This window comes from Hyla sarda, unplaced genomic scaffold (assembly GCF_029499605.1).
Source record: "Hyla sarda isolate aHylSar1 unplaced genomic scaffold, aHylSar1.hap1 scaffold_1512, whole genome shotgun sequence".
NCBI lineage: Eukaryota > Metazoa > Chordata > Amphibia > Anura > Hylidae > Hyla > Hyla sarda.
Genome location: NW_026608146.1, coordinates 1 through 17926, shown reverse-complemented (window position 1 = coordinate 17926; position 17926 = coordinate 1). Strand labels below are relative to the sequence as shown.

The 17926-nt window shown below is 46.1% G+C and overlaps 8 non-coding genes across 8 annotated transcripts; all 8 read left to right on the top strand.

Moving 5' to 3' along the window:
• The first annotated feature begins 1534 nt into the window (after positions 1-1534).
• LOC130309150 (U2 spliceosomal RNA) lies at positions 1535-1725 on the top strand. The gene has a single exon (XR_008857857.1). It is a non-coding gene; the product is annotated as a U2 spliceosomal RNA (small nuclear RNA).
• A 2092-nt stretch (positions 1726-3817) lies between these two features.
• On the top strand, positions 3818-4008 carry LOC130309149 (U2 spliceosomal RNA). The gene has a single exon (XR_008857856.1). It is a non-coding gene; the product is annotated as a U2 spliceosomal RNA (small nuclear RNA).
• Positions 4009-6090: 2082 nt separating this feature from the next.
• On the top strand, positions 6091-6281 carry LOC130309148 (U2 spliceosomal RNA). Its single transcript, XR_008857855.1, has one exon. It is a non-coding gene; the product is annotated as a U2 spliceosomal RNA (small nuclear RNA).
• A 2092-nt stretch (positions 6282-8373) lies between these two features.
• LOC130309147 (U2 spliceosomal RNA) lies at positions 8374-8564 on the top strand. The gene has a single exon (XR_008857854.1). It is a non-coding gene; the product is annotated as a U2 spliceosomal RNA (small nuclear RNA).
• Positions 8565-10659: 2095 nt separating this feature from the next.
• LOC130309146 (U2 spliceosomal RNA) lies at positions 10660-10850 on the top strand. Its single transcript, XR_008857853.1, has one exon. It is a non-coding gene; the product is annotated as a U2 spliceosomal RNA (small nuclear RNA).
• Positions 10851-12944: 2094 nt separating this feature from the next.
• Positions 12945-13135, top strand: LOC130309145 (U2 spliceosomal RNA). The gene has a single exon (XR_008857852.1). It is a non-coding gene; the product is annotated as a U2 spliceosomal RNA (small nuclear RNA).
• A 2091-nt stretch (positions 13136-15226) lies between these two features.
• Positions 15227-15417, top strand: LOC130309143 (U2 spliceosomal RNA). Its single transcript, XR_008857850.1, has one exon. It is a non-coding gene; the product is annotated as a U2 spliceosomal RNA (small nuclear RNA).
• A 2092-nt stretch (positions 15418-17509) lies between these two features.
• LOC130309144 (U2 spliceosomal RNA) lies at positions 17510-17700 on the top strand. The gene has a single exon (XR_008857851.1). It is a non-coding gene; the product is annotated as a U2 spliceosomal RNA (small nuclear RNA).
• Positions 17701-17926: the final 226 nt, after the last annotated feature.

Genomic DNA, 17926 nt, shown 5'->3' with positions numbered 1-17926 from the left:
AAAGGCAAAGACAAATGCTTCCAGCCATCCATTGCACTAATGGATTGGTCATCAGCTGGCTGTCTATGTCCCGCATCAATATAGACCAAAGTACAGAGGGTTAGGCTATGCTATTGTGCACCTACCTGATGCATCAGAAGGTGCGAGGCCCTTGCTAAATTCTGTGCACAGACTTTGAGATCTATACTTTAGACTGTATCTAAACCTGCTCCAACATGGACTGACATTCTGGCCTACTTTCAGCCGATGCGACTTGTCTGTCGCTGAACAGTCGCTTTTTATGTATTCAGCACCTATGTATAATGTTGTAAAAATGCTCTAGAAGCTAAAGTCGCAGAAATGTCACACATATTTGGCCTGCAACTTTCTGTGCGACAAATTCAGACAGGAAAAATCAGTATAAATCCTTAGAAAATTATCCCCCAGTGTCTCCATCTGCTGGCGGTATTGAATAAGCATTGCTGCACTGATGGGGTATGCATTAGACGAAAAAAAGAAGAAAAAGAAGAATAATACGCCCAGAAAAGAGGCGAAAAGGAGAAAAACGTAAAAAAACGTGAAAAAAAAGTAAGAGGAAGAGAAGGGAAAAAAAGGTGGAAATGGGTTTAAAAGTGATTTCGGCGGAGAAATATATATATATATATATATATATATATATATACGCGCACACACACACATATATATAAACGTATTCTCCGTTGAGATATTGCAGCCGCTGCTGTGTCCAGGCCCAGGAGCCTTAGCACTGTGCTGTGATGTCACTCAATACCACTGACATCACTAGGTGTAAACAACATCTCTCCTTTGCTGTGTATGTGACTATGGAGCTGTTTGGTGATGTCGTCTATTATGGCCTTCATAGAAGCAACAGGAGATTGTTGCATCCATCTAGAACCCTCAGAACTACAGTGCTATGATGTCACTCACTTCCACAGGCCTTGCAGAGTGTAAACAACAACAACCCAGCTTTGTTGTGTATGTAACCATAGGGATTTGTGATGTCACCTAGAACCTTCACAGCAGCGACAGCTTTATGAGGAGCATCAGCACTGCTCTGCCTGAGCAGAACCATCACCGCCATAGGTTGTCAAATAACCCGGGTTTAACCCACACAGGTAAGTCCAATGGGGTGCAGGCATGTCCTCTATGCTTACAGCTTCCCGTGGGTGTTGGTTTGATACCGTTTGGGGACAGCCAAGGAGGCATCTGCAGGCAACAAAGGTAGGTGTGTGCTTGTGTGTGTGTTTCCTATGCAGATCCTAAGCCCAGTGTCACATGCAAGTAGGAGGAGTAAGAAGGGTTCCTGGCAAATCCGGGTTATGGATTGCATTTAAAAAGGCCCCGTGGGAGTGCAATGGGCCCCTGTCTTGCTGCTTAGCAATAATGGTATGGGTTTAGGTTCTGCTGTGTGTACTGGTGGTTGACTGCCCCCCAGCCCAGAGTGTGCATGGAAAATTGTCTGGCAGCCTCCCTGACAGCAAGCAGTGATAGTGCCCATGAAGGGCACCTTGTTGGGCCCGCCCCTTTCACGGTTATCGCTTCTCGGCCTTTTGGCTAAGATCAAGTGTAGTATCTGTTCTTATCAGTTTAATATCTGATACGTCCCCTATCTGGGGACCATATATTAAATGGATTTTTGAGAACGGGGGCCGATTTCGAAGCTTGCTTCCGTCGCCCTATGCATTGACCCGATATGGCAGTATCTTCGGGTACAGTGCACCACCCCCTTACAGGGTTAAAAAGAAAGATTCCTACTTTCATTGCTACCTGCTTGCTGGCTAGCCAGCTAGCCAGCCCTGTGGGCCTTGCTGCTGCTGCAGCCAAAAAACAAAAGGTGGTGCTGCTGCTGCTTCTGCTGCTTCTGCTTCTGCTTGTGTCTGGCCGCTGTTGGAGCGTCCAGGCACAGGACTTCTGCTGCTGCTGACTAAATGGCCTCCTTAATTGGATCATTTGAGTAGCCAGCACACCTGTGCAGGTAGGGCATGACATGATAGGCAGCTGCCTTGATAGCGGGTGGGTGCTGAATGTTCCTAATTGACAAAATAAGATTAATGCTTATGAAGAAATATAAAATCTCATCCCTTCCCCAATATCGCGCCACACCCCTACCCCTTAATTCCCTGGTTGAACTTGATGGACATATGTCTTTTTTCGACCGTACTAACTATGTAACTATGTAACATAACATGGGGGGGGGGGGGGGGTCTCCTGGCTGTTCACACAGGTGTGTCATTGCTGTACATTGACCATGCATTGCTTCTGTGGTATTGCAAAGGCAAAGACAAATGCTTCCAGCCATCCATTGCACTAATGGATTGGTCATCAGCTGGCTGTCTATGTCCCGCATCAATATAGACCAAAGTACAGAGGGTTAGGCTATGCTATTGTGCACCTACCTGATGCATCAGAAGGTGCGAGGCCCTTGCTAAATTCTGTGCACAGACTTTGAGATCTATACTTTAGACTGTATCTAAACCTGCTCCAACATGGACTGACATTCTGGCCTACTTTCAGCCGATGCGACTTGTCTGTCGCTGAACAGTCGCTTTTTATGTATTCAGCACCTATGTATAATGTTGTAAAAATGCTCTAGAAGCTAAAGTCGCAGAAATGTCACACATATTTGGCCTGCAACTTTCTGTGCGACAAATTCAGACAGGAAAAATCAGTATAAATCCTTAGAAAATTATCCCCCAGTGTCTCCATCTGCTGGCGGTATTGAATAAGCATTGCTGCACTGATGGGGTATGCATTAGACGAAAAAAAAGAAGAAAAAGAAGAATAATATGCCCAGAAAAGAGGCGAAAAGGAGAAAGACGTAAAAAAAACGTGAAAAAAAAGTAAGAGGAAGAGAAGGGAAAAAAAGGTGGAAATGGGTTTAAAAGTGATTTCGGCGGAGAAATATATATATATATATATATATATATATATATATATATATATATGCGCACACACACACATATATATAAACGTATTCTCCGTTGAGATATTGCAGCCGCTGCTGTGTCCAGGCCCAGGAGCCTTAGCACTGTGCTGTGATGTCACTCAATACCACTGACATCACTAGGTGTAAACAACATCTCTCCTTTGCTGTGTATGTGACTATGGAGCTGTTTGGTGATGTCGTCTATTATGGCCTTCATAGAAGCAACAGGAGATTGTTGCATCCATCTAGAACCCTCAGAACTACAGTGCTATGATGTCACTCACTTCCACAGGCCTTGCAGAGTGTAAACAACAACAACCCAGCTTTGTTGTGTATGTAACCATAGGGATTTGTGATGTCACCTAGAACCTTCACAGCAGCGACAGCTTTATGAGGAGCATCAGCACTGCTCTGCCTGAGCAGAACCATCACCGCCATAGGTTGTCAAATAACCCGGGTTTAACCCACACAGGTAAGTCCAATGGGGTGCAGGCATGTCCTCTATGCTTACAGCTTCCCGTGGGTGTTGGTTTGATACCGTTTGGGGACAGCCAAGGAGGCATCTGCAGGCAACAAAGGTAGGTGTGTGCTTGTGTGTGTGTTTCCTATGCAGATCCTAAGCCCAGTGTCACATGCAAGTAGGAGGAGTAAGAAGGGTTCCTGGCAAATCCGGGTTATGGATTGCATTTAAAAAGGCCCCGTGGGAGTGCAATGAGCCCCTGTCTTGCTGCTTAGCAATAATGGTATGGGTTTAGGTTCTGCTGTGTGTACTGGTGGTTGACTGCCCCCCAGCCCAGAGTGTGCATGGAAAATTGTCTGGCAGCCTCCCTGACAGCAAGCAGTGATAGTGCCCATGAAGGGCACCTTGTTGGGCCCGCCCCTTTCACGGTTATCGCTTCTCGGCCTTTTGGCTAAGATCAAGTGTAGTATCTGTTCTTATCAGTTTAATATCTGATACGTCCCCTATCTGGGGACCATATATTAAATGGATTTTTGAGAACGGGGGCCGATTTCGAAGCTTGCTTCCGTCGCCCTATGCATTGACCCGATATGGCAGTATCTTCGGGTACAGTGCACCACCCCCTTACAGGGTTAAAAAGAAAGATTCCTACTTTCATTGCTACCTGCTTGCTGGCTAGCCAGCTAGCCAGCCCTGTGGGCCTTGCTGCTGCTGCAGCCAAAAAACAAAAGGTGGTGCTGCTGCTGCTTCTGCTGCTTCTGCTTCTGCTTGTGTCTGGCCGCTGTTGGAGCATCCAGGCACAGGACTTCTGCTGCTGCTGACTAAATGGCCTCCTTAATTGGATCATTTGAGTAGCCAGCACACCTGTGCAGGTAGGGCATGACATGATAGGCAGCTGCCTTGATAGCGGGTGGGTGCTGAATGTTCCTAATTGACAAAATAAGATTAATGCTTATGAAGAAATATAAAATCTCATCCCTTCCCCAATATCGCGCCACACCCCTACCCCTTAATTCCCTGGTTGAACTTGATGGACATATGTCTTTTTTCGACCGTACTAACTATGTAACTATGTAACATAACATGGGGGGGGGGTCTCCTGGCTGTTCACACAGGTGTGTCATTGCTGTACATTGACCATGCATTGCTTCTGTGGTATTGCAAAGGCAAAGACAAATGCTTCCAGCCATCCATTGCACTAATGGATTGGTCATCAGCTGGCTGTCTATGTCCCGCATCAATATAGACCAAAGTACAGAGGGTTAGGCTATGCTATTGTGCACCTACCTGATGCATCAGAAGGTGCGAGGCCCTTGCTAAATTCTGTGCACAGACTTTGAGATCTATACTTTAGACTGTATCTAAACCTGCTCCAACATGGACTGACATTCTGGCCTACTTTCAGCCGATGCGACTTGTCTGTCGCTGAACAGTCGCTTTTTATGTATTCAGCACCTATGTATAATGTTGTAAAAATGCTCTAGAAGCTAAAGTCGCAGAAATGTCACACATATTTGGCCTGCAACTTTCTGTGCGACAAATTCAGACAGGAAAAATCAGTATAAATCCTTAGAAAATTATCCCCCAGTGTCTCCATCTGCTGGCGGTATTGAATAAGCATTGCTGCACTGATGGGGTATGCATTAGACGAAAAAAAAGAAGAAAAAGAAGAATAATATGCCCAGAAAAGAGGCGAAAAGGAGAAAGACGTAAAAAAAACGTGAAAAAAAAGTAAGAGGAAGAGAAGGGAAAAAAAGGTGGAAATGGGTTTAAAAGTGATTTCGGCGGAGAAATATATATATATATATATATATATATATATATATATATATGCGCACACACACACATATATATAAACGTATTCTCCGTTGAGATATTGCAGCAGCTGCTGTGTCCAGGCCCAGGAGCCTTAGCACTGTGCTGTGATGTCACTCAATACCACTGACATCACTAGGTGTAAACAACATCTCTCCTTTGCTGTGTATGTGACTATGGAGCTGTTTGGTGATGTCGTCTATTATGGCCTTCATAGAAGCAACAGGAGATTGTTGCATCCATCTAGAACCCTCAGAACTACAGTGCTATGATGTCACTCACTTCCACAGGCCTTGCAGAGTGTAAACAACAACAACCCAGCTTTGTTGTGTATGTAACCATAGGGATTTGTGATGTCACCTAGAACCTTCACAGCAGCGACAGCTTTATGAGGAGCATCAGCACTGCTCTGCCTGAGCAGAACCATCACCGCCATAGGTTGTCAAATAACCCGGGTTTAACCCACACAGGTAAGTCCAATGGGGTGCAGGCATGTCCTCTATGCTTACAGCTTCCCGTGGGTGTTGGTTTGATACCGTTTGGGGACAGCCAAGGAGGCATCTGCAGGCAACAAAGGTAGGTGTGTGCTTGTGTGTGTGTTTCCTATGCAGATCCTAAGCCCAGTGTCACATGCAAGTAGGAGGAGTAAGAAGGGTTCCTGGCAAATCCGGGTTATGGATTGCATTTAAAAAGGCCCCGTGGGAGTGCAATGAGCCCCTGTCTTGCTGCTTAGCAATAATGGTATGGGTTTAGGTTCTGCTGTGTGTACTGGTGGTTGACTGCCCCCCAGCCCAGAGTGTGCATGGAAAATTGTCTGGCAGCCTCCCTGACAGCAAGCAGTGATAGTGCCCATGAAGGGCACCTTGTTGGGCCCGCCCCTTTCACGGTTATCGCTTCTCGGCCTTTTGGCTAAGATCAAGTGTAGTATCTGTTCTTATCAGTTTAATATCTGATACGTCCCCTATCTGGGGACCATATATTAAATGGATTTTTGAGAACGGGGGCCGATTTCGAAGCTTGCTTCCGTCGCCCTATGCATTGACCCGATATGGCAGTATCTTCGGGTACAGTGCACCACCCCCTTACAGGGTTAAAAAGAAAGATTCCTACTTTCATTGCTACCTGCTTGCTGGCTAGCCAGCTAGCCAGCCCTGTGGGCCTTGCTGCTGCTGCAGCCAAAAAACAAAAGGTGGTGCTGCTGCTGCTTCTGCTGCTTCTGCTTCTGCTTGTGTCTGGCCGCTGTTGGAGCATCCAGGCACAGGACTTCTGCTGCTGCTGACTAAATGGCCTCCTTAATTGGATCATTTGAGTAGCCAGCACACCTGTGCAGGTAGGGCATGACATGATAGGCAGCTGCCTTGATAGCGGGTGGGTGCTGAATGTTCCTAATTGACAAAATAAGATTAATGCTTATGAAGAAATATAAAATCTCATCCCTTCCCCAATATCGCGCCACACCCCTACCCCTTAATTCCCTGGTTGAACTTGATGGACATATGTCTTTTTTCGACCGTACTAACTATGTAACTATGTAACATAACATGGGGGGGGGGTCTCCTGGCTGTTCACACAGGTGTGTCATTGCTGTACATTGACCATGCATTGCTTCTGTGGTATTGCAAAGGCAAAGACAAATGCTTCCAGCCATCCATTGCACTAATGGATTGGTCATCAGCTGGCTGTCTATGTCCCGCATCAATATAGACCAAAGTACAGAGGGTTAGGCTATGCTATTGTGCACCTACCTGATGCATCAGAAGGTGCGAGGCCCTTGCTAAATTCTGTGCACAGACTTTGAGATCTATACTTTAGACTGTATCTAAACCTGCTCCAACATGGACTGACATTCTGGCCTACTTTCAGCCGATGCGACTTGTCTGTCGCTGAACAGTCGCTTTTTATGTATTCAGCACCTATGTATAATGTTGTAAAAATGCTCTAGAAGCTAAAGTCGCAGAAATGTCACACATATTTGGCCTGCAACTTTCTGTGCGACAAATTCAGACAGGAAAAATCAGTATAAATCCTTAGAAAATTATCCCCCAGTGTCTCCATCTGCTGGCGGTATTGAATAAGCATTGCTGCACTGATGGGGTATGCATTAGACGAAAAAAAGAAGAAAAAGAAGAATAATACGCCCAGAAAAGAGGCGAAAAGGAGAAAAACGTAAAAAAACGTGAAAAAAAAGTAAGAGGAAGAGAAGGGAAAAAAAGGTGGAAATGGGTTTAAAAGTGATTTCGGCGGAGAAATATATATATATATATATATATATATATATATATATATATATATATATATACGCGCACACACACACATATATATAAACGTATTCTCCGTTGAGATATTGCAGCCGCTGCTGTGTCCAGGCCCAGGAGCCTTAGCACTGTGCTGTGATGTCACTCAATACCACTGACATCACTAGGTGTAAACAACATCTCTCCTTTGCTGTGTATGTGACTATGGAGCTGTTTGGTGATGTCGTCTATTATGGCCTTCATAGAAGCAACAGGAGATTGTTGCATCCATCTAGAACCCTCAGAACTACAGTGCTATGATGTCACTCACTTCCACAGGCCTTGCAGAGTGTAAACAACAACAACCCAGCTTTGTTGTGTATGTAACCATAGGGATTTGTGATGTCACCTAGAACCTTCACAGCAGCGACAGCTTTATGAGGAGCATCAGCACTGCTCTGCCTGAGCAGAACCATCACCGCCATAGGTTGTCAAATAACCCGGGTTTAACCCACACAGGTAAGTCCAATGGGGTGCAGGCATGTCCTCTATGCTTACAGCTTCCCGTGGGTGTTGGTTTGATACCGTTTGGGGACAGCCAAGGAGGCATCTGCAGGCAACAAAGGTAGGTGTGTGCTTGTGTGTGTGTTTCCTATGCAGATCCTAAGCCCAGTGTCACATGCAAGTAGGAGGAGTAAGAAGGGTTCCTGGCAAATCCGGGTTATGGATTGCATTTAAAAAGGCCCCGTGGGAGTGCAATGGGCCCCTGTCTTGCTGCTTAGCAATAATGGTATGGGTTTAGGTTCTGCTGTGTGTACTGGTGGTTGACTGCCCCCCAGCCCAGAGTGTGCATGGAAAATTGTCTGGCAGCCTCCCTGACAGCAAGCAGTGATAGTGCCCATGAAGGGCACCTTGTTGGGCCCGCCCCTTTCACGGTTATCGCTTCTCGGCCTTTTGGCTAAGATCAAGTGTAGTATCTGTTCTTATCAGTTTAATATCTGATACGTCCCCTATCTGGGGACCATATATTAAATGGATTTTTGAGAACGGGGGCCGATTTCGAAGCTTGCTTCCGTCGCCCTATGCATTGACCCGATATGGCAGTATCTTCGGGTACAGTGCACCACCCCCTTACAGGGTTAAAAAGAAAGATTCCTACTTTCATTGCTACCTGCTTGCTGGCTAGCCAGCTAGCCAGCCCTGTGGGCCTTGCTGCTGCTGCAGCCAAAAAACAAAAGGTGGTGCTGCTGCTGCTTCTGCTGCTTCTGCTTCTGCTTGTGTCTGGCCGCTGTTGGAGCGTCCAGGCACAGGACTTCTGCTGCTGCTGACTAAATGGCCTCCTTAATTGGATCATTTGAGTAGCCAGCACACCTGTGCAGGTAGGGCATGACATGATAGGCAGCTGCCTTGATAGCGGGTGGGTGCTGAATGTTCCTAATTGACAAAATAAGATTAATGCTTATGAAGAAATATAAAATCTCATCCCTTCCCCAATATCGCGCCACACCCCTACCCCTTAATTCCCTGGTTGAACTTGATGGACATATGTCTTTTTTCGACCGTACTAACTATGTAACTATGTAACATAACATGGGGGGGGGGAGGGGGGGGGGTCTCCTGGCTGTTCACACAGGTGTGTCATTGCTGTACATTGACCATGCATTGCTTCTGTGGTATTGCAAAGGCAAAGACAAATGCTTCCAGCCATCCATTGCACTAATGGATTGGTCATCAGCTGGCTGTCTATGTCCCGCATCAATATAGACCAAAGTACAGAGGGTTAGGCTATGCTATTGTGCACCTACCTGATGCATCAGAAGGTGCGAGGCCCTTGCTAAATTCTGTGCACAGACTTTGAGATCTATACTTTAGACTGTATCTAAACCTGCTCCAACATGGACTGACATTCTGGCCTACTTTCAGCCGATGCGACTTGTCTGTCGCTGAACAGTCGCTTTTTATGTATTCAGCACCTATGTATAATGTTGTAAAAATGCTCTAGAAGCTAAAGTCGCAGAAATGTCACACATATTTGGCCTGCAACTTTCTGTGCGACAAATTCAGACAGGAAAAATCAGTATAAATCCTTAGAAAATTATCCCCCAGTGTCTCCATCTGCTGGCGGTATTGAATAAGCATTGCTGCACTGATGGGGTATGCATTAGACGAAAAAAAGAAGAAAAAGAAGAATAATACGCCCAGAAAAGAGGCGAAAAGGAGAAAAACGTAAAAAAACGTGAAAAAAAAGTAAGAGGAAGAGAAGGGAAAAAAAGGTGGAAATGGGTTTAAAAGTGATTTCGGCGGAGAAATATATATATATATATATATATATATATATATATATATATATACGCGCACACACACACATATATATAAACGTATTCTCCGTTGAGATATTGCAGCCGCTGCTGTGTCCAGGCCCAGGAGCCTTAGCACTGTGCTGTGATGTCACTCAATACCACTGACATCACTAGGTGTAAACAACATCTCTCCTTTGCTGTGTATGTGACTATGGAGCTGTTTGGTGATGTCGTCTATTATGGCCTTCATAGAAGCAACAGGAGATTGTTGCATCCATCTAGAACCCTCAGAACTACAGTGCTATGATGTCACTCACTTCCACAGGCCTTGCAGAGTGTAAACAACAACAACCCAGCTTTGTTGTGTATGTAACCATAGGGATTTGTGATGTCACCTAGAACCTTCACAGCAGCGACAGCTTTATGAGGAGCATCAGCACTGCTCTGCCTGAGCAGAACCATCACCGCCATAGGTTGTCAAATAACCCGGGTTTAACCCACACAGGTAAGTCCAATGGGGTGCAGGCATGTCCTCTATGCTTACAGCTTCCCGTGGGTGTTGGTTTGATACCGTTTGGGGACAGCCAAGGAGGCATCTGCAGGCAACAAAGGTAGGTGTGTGCTTGTGTGTGTGTTTCCTATGCAGATCCTAAGCCCAGTGTCACATGCAAGTAGGAGGAGTAAGAAGGGTTCCTGGCAAATCCGGGTTATGGATTGCATTTAAAAAGGCCCCGTGGGAGTGCAATGGGCCCCTGTCTTGCTGCTTAGCAATAATGGTATGGGTTTAGGTTCTGCTGTGTGTACTGGTGGTTGACTGCCCCCCAGCCCAGAGTGTGCATGGAAAATTGTCTGGCAGCCTCCCTGACAGCAAGCAGTGATAGTGCCCATGAAGGGCACCTTGTTGGGCCCGCCCCTTTCACGGTTATCGCTTCTCGGCCTTTTGGCTAAGATCAAGTGTAGTATCTGTTCTTATCAGTTTAATATCTGATACGTCCCCTATCTGGGGACCATATATTAAATGGATTTTTGAGAACGGGGGCCGATTTCGAAGCTTGCTTCCGTCGCCCTATGCATTGACCCGATATGGCAGTATCTTCGGGTACAGTGCACCACCCCCTTACAGGGTTAAAAAGAAAGATTCCTACTTTCATTGCTACCTGCTTGCTGGCTAGCCAGCTAGCCAGCCCTGTGGGCCTTGCTGCTGCTGCAGCCAAAAAACAAAAGGTGGTGCTGCTGCTGCTTCTGCTGCTTCTGCTTCTGCTTGTGTCTGGCCGCTGTTGGAGCGTCCAGGCACAGGACTTCTGCTGCTGCTGACTAAATGGCCTCCTTAATTGGATCATTTGAGTAGCCAGCACACCTGTGCAGGTAGGGCATGACATGATAGGCAGCTGCCTTGATAGCGGGTGGGTGCTGAATGTTCCTAATTGACAAAATAAGATTAATGCTTATGAAGAAATATAAAATCTCATCCCTTCCCCAATATCGCGCCACACCCCTACCCCTTAATTCCCTGGTTGAACTTGATGGACATATGTCTTTTTTCGACCGTACTAACTATGTAACTATGTAACATAACATGGGGGGGGGAGGGGGGGGGGTCTCCTGGCTGTTCACACAGGTGTGTCATTGCTGTACATTGACCATGCATTGCTTCTGTGGTATTGCAAAGGCAAAGACAAATGCTTCCAGCCATCCATTGCACTAATGGATTGGTCATCAGCTGGCTGTCTATGTCCCGCATCAATATAGACCAAAGTACAGAGGGTTAGGCTATGCTATTGTGCACCTACCTGATGCATCAGAAGGTGCGAGGCCCTTGCTAAATTCTGTGCACAGACTTTGAGATCTATACTTTAGACTGTATCTAAACCTGCTCCAACATGGACTGACATTCTGGCCTACTTTCAGCCGATGCGACTTGTCTGTCGCTGAACAGTCGCTTTTTATGTATTCAGCACCTATGTATAATGTTGTAAAAATGCTCTAGAAGCTAAAGTCGCAGAAATGTCACACATATTTGGCCTGCAACTTTCTGTGCGACAAATTCAGACAGGAAAAATCAGTATAAATCCTTAGAAAATTATCCCCCAGTGTCTCCATCTGCTGGCGGTATTGAATAAGCATTGCTGCACTGATGGGGTATGCATTAGACGAAAAAAAAAGAAGAAAAAGAAGAATAATACGCCCAGAAAAGAGGCGAAAAGGAGAAAAACGTAAAAAAACGTGAAAAAAAAGTAAGAGGAAGAGAAGGGAAAAAAAGGTGGAAATGGGTTTAAAAGTGATTTCGGCGGAGATATATATATATATATATATATATATATATATATATATATATACGCGCACACACACACATATATATAAACGTATTCTCCGTTGAGATATTGCAGCCGCTGCTGTGTCCAGGCCCAGGAGCCTTAGCACTGTGCTGTGATGTCACTCAATACCACTGACATCACTAGGTGTAAACAACATCTCTCCTTTGCTGTGTATGTGACTATGGAGCTGTTTGGTGATGTCGTCTATTATGGCCTTCATAGAAGCAACAGGAGATTGTTGCATCCATCTAGAACCCTCAGAACTACAGTGCTATGATGTCACTCACTTCCACAGGCCTTGCAGAGTGTAAACAACAACAACCCAGCTTTGTTGTGTATGTAACCATAGGGATTTGTGATGTCACCTAGAACCTTCACAGCAGCGACAGCTTTATGAGGAGCATCAGCACTGCTCTGCCTGAGCAGAACCATCACCGCCATAGGTTGTCAAATAACCCGGGTTTAACCCACACAGGTAAGTCCAATGGGGTGCAGGCATGTCCTCTATGCTTACAGCTTCCCGTGGGTGTTGGTTTGATACCGTTTGGGGACAGCCAAGGAGGCATCTGCAGGCAACAAAGGTAGGTGTGTGCTTGTGTGTGTGTTTCCTATGCAGATCCTAAGCCCAGTGTCACATGCAAGTAGGAGGAGTAAGAAGGGTTCCTGGCAAATCCGGGTTATGGATTGCATTTAAAAAGGCCCCGTGGGAGTGCAATGGGCCCCTGTCTTGCTGCTTAGCAATAATGGTATGGGTTTAGGTTCTGCTGTGTGTACTGGTGGTTGACTGCCCCCCAGCCCAGAGTGTGCATGGAAAATTGTCTGGCAGCCTCCCTGACAGCAAGCAGTGATAGTGCCCATGAAGGGCACCTTGTTGGGCCCGCCCCTTTCACGGTTATCGCTTCTCGGCCTTTTGGCTAAGATCAAGTGTAGTATCTGTTCTTATCAGTTTAATATCTGATACGTCCCCTATCTGGGGACCATATATTAAATGGATTTTTGAGAACGGGGGCCGATTTCGAAGCTTGCTTCCGTCGCCCTATGCATTGACCCGATATGGCAGTATCTTCGGGTACAGTGCACCACCCCCTTACAGGGTTAAAAAGAAAGATTCCTACTTTCATTGCTACCTGCTTGCTGGCTAGCCAGCTAGCCAGCCCTGTGGGCCTTGCTGCTGCTGCAGCCAAAAAACAAAAGGTGGTGCTGCTGCTGCTTCTGCTGCTTCTGCTTCTGCTTGTGTCTGGCCGCTGTTGGAGCGTCCAGGCACAGGACTTCTGCTGCTGCTGACTAAACGGCCTCCTTAATTGGATCATTTGAGTAGCCAGCACACCTGTGCAGGTAGGGCATGACATGATAGGCAGCTGCCTTGATAGCGGGTGGGTGCTGAATGTTCCTAATTGACAAAATAAGATTAATGCTTATGAAGAAATATAAAATCTCATCCCTTCCCCAATATCGCGCCACACCCCTACCCCTTAATTCCCTGGTTGAACTTGATGGACATATGTCTTTTTTCGACCGTACTAACTATGTAACTATGTAACATAACATGGGGGGGGGGGGGGTCTCCTGGCTGTTCACACAGGTGTGTCATTGCTGTACATTGACCATGCATTGCTTCTGTGGTATTGCAAAGGCAAAGACAAATGCTTCCAGCCATCCATTGCACTAATGGATTGGTCATCAGCTGGCTGTCTATGTCCCGCATCAATATAGACCAAAGTACAGAGGGTTAGGCTATGCTATTGTGCACCTACCTGATGCATCAGAAGGTGCGAGGCCCTTGCTAAATTCTGTGCACAGACTTTGAGATCTATACTTTAGACTGTATCTAAACCTGCTCCAACATGGACTGACATTCTGGCCTACTTTCAGCCGATGCGACTTGTCTGTCGCTGAACAGTCGCTTTTTATGTATTCAGCACCTATGTATAATGTTGTAAAAATGCTCTAGAAGCTAAAGTCGCAGAAATGTCACACATATTTGGCCTGCAACTTTCTGTGCGACAAATTCAGACAGGAAAAATCAGTATAAATCCTTAGAAAATTATCCCCCAGTGTCTCCATCTGCTGGCGGTATTGAATAAGCATTGCTGCACTGATGGGGTATGCATTAGACGAAAAAAAAGAAGAAAAAGAAGAATAATACGCCCAGAAAAGAGGCGAAAAGGAGAAAAACGTAAAAAAACGTGAAAAAAAAGTAAGAGGAAGAGAAGGGAAAAAAAGGTGGAAATGGGTTTAAAAGTGATTTCGGCGGAGAAATATATATATATATATATATATATATATATATATATATATATATACGCGCACACACACACATATATATAAACGTATTCTCCGTTGAGATATTGCAGCCGCTGCTGTGTCCAGGCCCAGGAGCCTTAGCACTGTGCTGTGATGTCACTCAATACCACTGACATCACTAGGTGTAAACAACATCTCTCCTTTGCTGTGTATGTGACTATGGAGCTGTTTGGTGATGTCGTCTATTATGGCCTTCATAGAAGCAACAGGAGATTGTTGCATCCATCTAGAACCCTCAGAACTACAGTGCTATGATGTCACTCACTTCCACAGGCCTTGCAGAGTGTAAACAACAACAACCCAGCTTTGTTGTGTATGTAACCATAGGGATTTGTGATGTCACCTAGAACCTTCACAGCAGCGACAGCTTTATGAGGAGCATCAGCACTGCTCTGCCTGAGCAGAACCATCACCGCCATAGGTTGTCAAATAACCCGGGTTTAACCCACACAGGTAAGTCCAATGGGGTGCAGGCATGTCCTCTATGCTTACAGCTTCCCGTGGGTGTTGGTTTGATACCGTTTGGGGACAGCCAAGGAGGCATCTGCAGGCAACAAAGGTAGGTGTGTGCTTGTGTGTGTGTTTCCTATGCAGATCCTAAGCCCAGTGTCACATGCAAGTAGGAGGAGTAAGAAGGGTTCCTGGCAAATCCGGGTTATGGATTGCATTTAAAAAGGCCCCGTGGGAGTGCAATGGGCCCCTGTCTTGCTGCTTAGCAATAATGGTATGGGTTTAGGTTCTGCTGTGTGTACTGGTGGTTGACTGCCCCCCAGCCCAGAGTGTGCATGGAAAATTGTCTGGCAGCCTCCCTGACAGCAAGCAGTGATAGTGCCCATGAAGGGCACCTTGTTGGGCCCGCCCCTTTCACGGTTATCGCTTCTCGGCCTTTTGGCTAAGATCAAGTGTAGTATCTGTTCTTATCAGTTTAATATCTGATACGTCCCCTATCTGGGGACCATATATTAAATGGATTTTTGAGAACGGGGGCCGATTTTGAAGCTTGCTTCCGTCGCCCTATGCATTGACCCGATATGGCAGTATCTTCGGGTACAGTGCACCACCCCCTTACAGGGTTAAAAAGAAAGATTCCTACTTTCATTGCTACCTGCTTGCTGGCTAGCCAGCTAGCCAGCCCTGTGGGCCTTGCTGCTGCTGCAGCCAAAAAACAAAAGGTGGTGCTGCTGCTGCTTCTGCTGCTTCTGCTTCTGCTTGTGTCTGGCCGCTGTTGGAGCGTCCAGGCACAGGACTTCTGCTGCTGCTGACTAAATGGCCTCCTTAATTGGATCATTTGAGTAGCCAGCACACCTGTGCAGGTAGGGCATGACATGATAGGCAGCTGCCTTGATAGCGGGTGGGTGCTGAATGTTCCTAATTGACAAAATAAGATTAATGCTTATGAAGAAATATAAAATCTCATCCCTTCCCCAATATCGCGCCACACCCCTACCCCTTAATTCCCTGGTTGAACTTGATGGACATATGTCTTTTTTCGACCGTACTAACTATGTAACTATGTAACATAACATGGGGGGGGGGGGGTCTCCTGGCTGTTCACACAGGTGTGTCATTGCTGTACATTGACCATGCATTGCTTCTGTGGTATTGCAAAGGCAAAGACAAATGCTTCCAGCCATCCATTGCACTAATGGATTGGTCATCAGCTGGCTGTCTATGTCCCGCATCAATATAGACCAAAGTACAGAGGGTTAGGCTATGCTATTGTGCACCTACCTGATGCATCAGAAGGTGCGAGGCCCTTGCTAAATTCTGTGCACAGACTTTGAGATCTATACTTTAGACTGTATCTAAACCTGCTCCAACATGGACTGACATTCTGGCCTACTTTCAGCCGATGCGACTTGTCTGTCGCTGAACAGTCGCTTTTTATGTATTCAGCACCTATGTATAATGTTGTAAAAATGCTCTAGAAGCTAAAGTCGCAGAAATGTCACACATATTTGGCCTGCAACTTTCTGTGCGACAAATTCAGACAGGAAAAATCAGTATAAATCCTTAGAAAATTATCCCCCAGTGTCTCCATCTGCTGGCGGTATTGAATAAGCATTGCTGCACTGATGGGGTATGCATTAGACGAAAAAAAAGAAGAAAAAGAAGAATAATACGCCCAGAAAAGAGGCGAAAAGGAGAAAAACGTAAAAAAACGTGAAAAAAAAGTAAGAGGAAGAGAAGGGAAAAAAAGGTGGAAATGGGTTTAAAAGTGATTTCGGCGGAGAAATATATATATATATATATATATATATATATATATATATATATATATACGCGCACACACACACATATATATAAACGTATTCTCCGTTGAGATATTGCAGCCGCTGCTGTGTCCAGGCCCAGGAGCCTTAGCACTGTGCTGTGATGTCACTCAATACCACTGACATCACTAGGTGTAAACAACATCTCTCCTTTGCTGTGTATGTGACTATGGAGCTGTTTGGTGATGTCGTCTATTATGGCCTTCATAGAAGCAACAGGAGATTGTTGCATCCATCTAGAACCCTCAGAACTACAGTGCTATGATGTCACTCACTTCCACAGGCCTTGCAGAGTGTAAACAACAACAACCCAGCTTTGTTGTGTATGTAACCATAGGGATTTGTGATGTCACCTAGAACCTTCACAGCAGCGACAGCTTTATGAGGAGCATCAGCACTGCTCTGCCTGAGCAGAACCATCACCGCCATAGGTTGTCAAATAACCCGGGTTTAACCCACACAGGTAAGTCCAATGGGGTGCAGGCATGTCCTCTATGCTTACAGCTTCCCGTGGGTGTTGGTTTGATACCGTTTGGGGACAGCCAAGGAGGCATCTGCAGGCAACAAAGGTAGGTGTGTGCTTGTGTGTGTGTTTCCTATGCAGATCCTAAGCCCAGTGTCACATGCAAGTAGGAGGAGTAAGAAGGGTTCCTGGCAAATCCGGGTTATGGATTGCATTTAAAAAGGCCCCGTGGGAGTGCAATGGGCCCCTGTCTTGCTGCTTAGCAATAATGGTATGGGTTTAGGTTCTGCTGTGTGTACTGGTGGTTGACTGCCCCCCAGCCCAGAGTGTGCATGGAAAATTGTCTGGCAGCCTCCCTGACAGCAAGCAGTGATAGTGCCCATGAAGGGCACCTTGTTGGGCCCGCCCCTTTCACGGTTATCGCTTCTCGGCCTTTTGGCTAAGATCAAGTGTAGTATCTGTTCTTATCAGTTTAATATCTGATACGTCCCCTATCTGGGGACCATATATTAAATGGATTTTTGAGAACGGGGGCCGATTTCGAAGCTTGCTTCCGTCGCCCTATGCATTGACCCGATATGGCAGTATCTTCGGGTACAGTGCACCACCCCCTTACAGGGTTAAAAAGAAAGATTCCTACTTTCATTGCTACCTGCTTGCTGGCTAGCCAGCTAGCCAGCCCTGTGGGCCTTGCTGCTGCTGCAGCCAAAAAACAAAAGGTGGTGCTGCTGCTGCTTCTGCTGCTTCTGCTTCTGCTTGTGTCTGGCCGCTGTTGGAGCGTCCAGGCACAGGACTTCTGCTGCTGCTGACTAAACGGCCTCCTTAATTGGATCATT